The sequence below is a fragment of the Ranitomeya variabilis genome, chromosome 1, assembly GCF_051348905.1.
Source record: "Ranitomeya variabilis isolate aRanVar5 chromosome 1, aRanVar5.hap1, whole genome shotgun sequence".
NCBI classification, from domain to species: domain Eukaryota; kingdom Metazoa; phylum Chordata; class Amphibia; order Anura; family Dendrobatidae; genus Ranitomeya; species Ranitomeya variabilis.
The window spans coordinates 874,009,603-874,013,640 of NC_135232.1; the positions used below are offsets into that span (position 1 = coordinate 874,009,603).

The 4,038-nt window shown below is 44.6% G+C and overlaps 1 long non-coding RNA gene across 1 annotated transcript; it reads left to right on the forward strand.

Annotated features, from left to right (window-relative positions):
- The first annotated feature begins 802 nt into the window (after positions 1–802).
- LOC143775291 (uncharacterized) lies at positions 803–1,294 on the forward strand. Its single transcript, XR_013215621.1, has 3 exons — positions 803–908; positions 992–1,148; positions 1,224–1,294. It is a non-coding gene; the product is annotated as an uncharacterized LOC143775291 (long non-coding RNA).
- Positions 1,295–4,038: the final 2,744 nt, after the last annotated feature.

Consider the following 4,038-nt stretch of genomic DNA (forward strand, 5'->3'; position numbering starts at 1 on the left):
TTCAGGTGGTGGGCGGTGTACCTGACACTGCAGAAGAGCAGGAGCAGTCTTGTGGAAATGATTCTTCCCAGGGTTGTCAGCCTCAAGTTGCTGAGGAGGAAAGACGAGGTGTAAGTAGCTTTTATCAGAGTTGTAATTGAATTTGTTTTCAGTTTTAATTACAAATTCTTTTTTTGTATTTCATCTACAGGTTCCACAACGTGAGGAAGGACAACGTGATATCGATAATGATGTCCTTAGGCTACTTTCACACATCAGGTTTCTGCCGTCAGGCACAATCCGGCGAATGTTGAGAAAAACGGATCCGTCGCAGATTGTGAAAAACTGATGCGATGGATCCGTTTTTTGACAGATCCGACTAGCATATCCAGATAATTGGATTAAAAAAAACTGGAGCATGCTCAGTTTAAAAAAACGGATTTCGGCACCGGAATCTGTCATTTTCTGGATCCGGCGCCTTCCAGCACCCATAGGCTTCCATTCTAGCAAAAAGCCAGAAGCATTGGATCCAGCGCTGTCCAGTTTTTCACCGCAGACAAAAAACGTTACTATGTATGTTGTTTTTACAGATGCTGGAAAACAAATTTTTGCCGATCCAGCGAAAAACGGATGAAAAGCACGGCCATCTGGCGCAATCCGGTGCTAATACAAATCTCTGAGAAAAAACGGATCTGGCAGCATATTTTGCCGGATCCGTTTTTTCAAAATTAGCTGGACTGAGCATGACGGCGAAAACCTGAAGTGTGAAAGTAGCCTAATTCAACTTATGCAAGAGCGAGCAGCGTTGTGGGACCCCCGTGTTCAGAATCATTCCGAATAAGTCTTGATCCGACAACTCTGGGAAGAAATGGCCAGATCGCTGCTGGATGATTGGCACCATGCAACACCAAAAGTCAGAAAGGGTTTTGGTAAGTATTGCAATTTTGGCCCCATCTGTTTTTCTGTTAATTTTGCTATCTTTTAGCAATTTTTTTTTCTTCCCCCTTCACAGAGAAGAGAAAAAAAGTTTGTTGGCGTTCGGTGAAAGATCGCTTCAATAAGGACATGAGAGAGGAGATTCAGATTTGAAGTGGTGCAGCTTGAAAAAACAGAAAATACAAGTATCATAACCAGCTTTCTTATCTGAAGCCTGCGGTTGCTTAGCGAACGTGAGTATCCTTTGTGTTGCCATTATTTATTTTTTGGTTTTTGTAACAATCGTTTTTCATTTCACTTCCACACAGAACCTGGAGCAGCACTGTAGAACCTGGATCGTCCTCTGTTGGAGCGGCCCCTCATTGACCAGCCAACGAACCAGCACCATCCCAATCATCTACCAGTAGTGTTGAGCATTCCGATACCGCAAGTATCGGGTATCGGCCGATACTTGCGGTATCGGAATTCCGATACCGGGATTCCGATACTTGCCGCGTATCGGATACCGGAATCGGAAGTTCCAAGATTCAAAATGCAGAAATTCAGCCAATGAGAATGATTCCAAGTGTGGGCACATCCTGTTTAGCATGGAGGGCATGAAACTACTGGCAAGGCTGTGATTGGCTGCTGAAATGATGTCATGATGCAGTTTAAAAGTCGCTGGCGCCATTTTGCGATCACTCTGCTGTGAATTCAGTTAGTGACAGGACGCTGTTTGCTGACTGAGGGACAGTTTAGAGATAGCGATTTGCTTCTTTGTGCTTTCCAAAGGCTAATTTAGCAACCGCTGTGTTCACCTATTATTCACCTAGCTTTTGCCTTGTAGCGCTGTTTTCACAGCGATCTGCAAGGTCTCTCTGTGTGTGTGTGTGAGTGCAGCCCACTCTCTAGTCTGAGTGCAGCCACATAGGCCATCCATAGCTGGTTGTATTCAGTTCAGGGAGGGTGGTTCATTGCCTCATACTGTTCTTTTTTTTTTTTTTTTTTCAAGTAGTGTAGTCTGCTGCTAATTTATTCAAAAAAATCCTATTAGTGTCTTTCCACCCGTCTCCAGCTAATTTGTGGAAAAACACTACATAGGATAACGTAGAGGAGGGTTTTTGGGCCTTGCAGCGCCGTTTACGGCTGTCTGCACGGTCTCTGTTGTGAATTTGGATTCTGGGCTCCCCCGGTGGCCGCTTGTGGAATTGGACTTGTCATCCTCTTTCCTGTTTCACCTGATTCCATCAGTAGTGGGTGTCGCTATTTAAGCTCATTTCTCTGGTGGTTTCTTGCCGGTCAACAATGTTATCTGATGCCTCTCAGTGCTTGTTCCTGCTTCTAGACAACTACTGATAAGTTGGACTTTTGTCCATGTTTTGTTTTGCCTATTTGTTCCAGTTCGCAGCTGAAGTTTTGTTACTGTGTCTGGAAAGCTCTCGTCGATCAGGGATTGCTACTCTGGCGTTATGAGTTAATGCCAGAGTTTAAGGTAATCTCTGGATGGTGTTTTGTTAGTATTTTTCTGCTGACCATGAAAGTATACTATCTGTCTTCTGCTATCTAGTAAGCGGACCTCAAATTTGCTAAGACTATTTTCCTGCTGCGTTTGTTGTTTCATCTGAACTCACCGTCATTATATGTGGGGGGCTACTGTCTTCTTTGGAATATTTCTCTAGAGGTGAGCCAGGTCTTATATTTCCCTCTGCTAGCTATTTAGGTCTTAGGCCAGAGCTGGGCATCTAGCTATAAATAGGAAATGCTACCTGGCTATTTCTAGTTGCGCGGCAGGCTTAGTTCATGGTCAGTATAGTTCCATCTTCCGAGAGCTTGTCCCTCTATAGGCTTGCTATGATCTCTGCCTGCAGAGATCATGACAGTTTGACCGGCCCACTAAAGTGTTAAAGACCCAGGTTGAGAAAGGAGAGTTATAAGAAGTCTGCTGGAATTTTTTTTTTTTTTTTTTCCTCCAGTCTGCCTTGCTGCAGTCTTTTTTCTCTCTCTCCTCCTAATCTCTGTATGCTCTGTGTGCACCTGACAATAATGGATCTCCAGAGTGTAACTGCGGGTTTGAATAATCTCATCACGAAAGTACAAAATTTACAAGATTTTGTAGTACATGCTCCGGTATCTGAGCCGAGAATTCCTTTGCCGGAGTTCTTCACAGGGAATAGAGCTAGCTTCCAGAATTTCCGAAATAATTGTAAGCTTTATTTGTCCCTGAAGTCTCGTTCAGCTGGAGACCCTGCTCAGCAGGTTAGGATTGTGATTTCCTTGCTCAGGGGTGACCCTCAAGATTGGGCCTTCTCATTGCCAGCAGGGGATCCTGCGTTACGCGATGTGGATGCGTTTTTTCTGGCCTTGGGCTTGCTTTATGAGGAACCTCATTTGGAACTTCAGGCAGAAAAAACTTTGATGGCACTATCTCAGGGGCAAGACGAAGCTGAAGTTTTCTGCCAAAAATTCCGTAAATGGTCTGTGCTTACTCAGTGGAATGAGTGCGCCTTGGCGGCAACTTTCAGAGAAGGTCTCTCTGATGCCGTTAAGGATGTTATGGTGGGGTTCCCTTTGCCTGCAGGTCTGAATGAGTCCATGACAATGGCTATTCAGATTGATAGGCGTCTGCGGGAGCGCAAACCGATGCACCATCTGGCGGTGTCTATGGAAAAGACGCCAGAAAGTATGCAGTGTGATAGAATTCTGTCCAGGAGTGAGCGACAGAATTTTAGACGGAAGAATGGATTGTGTTTCTATTGTGGGGATTCTACTCATGTTATATCGGCATGCTCTAGGCGTACAAAGAAGCTTGATAAGTCTGTTTCCATTGGCACCATTCAGTCTAAGTTTATTTTGTCTGTAACCCTGATTTGCTCTTTGTCATCCATTGCCACGGACGCCTATATTGACTCTGGCGCCGCTCTGAGTCTTATGGATTGGTCCTTTGCCAATCGTTGTGGTTTTGATTTAGAGCCTTTGGAGACTCTTATTCCTCTGAAGGGGATTGACTCCACCCCATTGGCTAATAATAAACCACAATACTGGACACAAGTAACCATGCGTATCAATCCGGATCACCAGGAGATTATTCGTTTCCTGGTGCTGTATAATTTACATGACGATTTGGTACTGGGATTGCCATGGTTG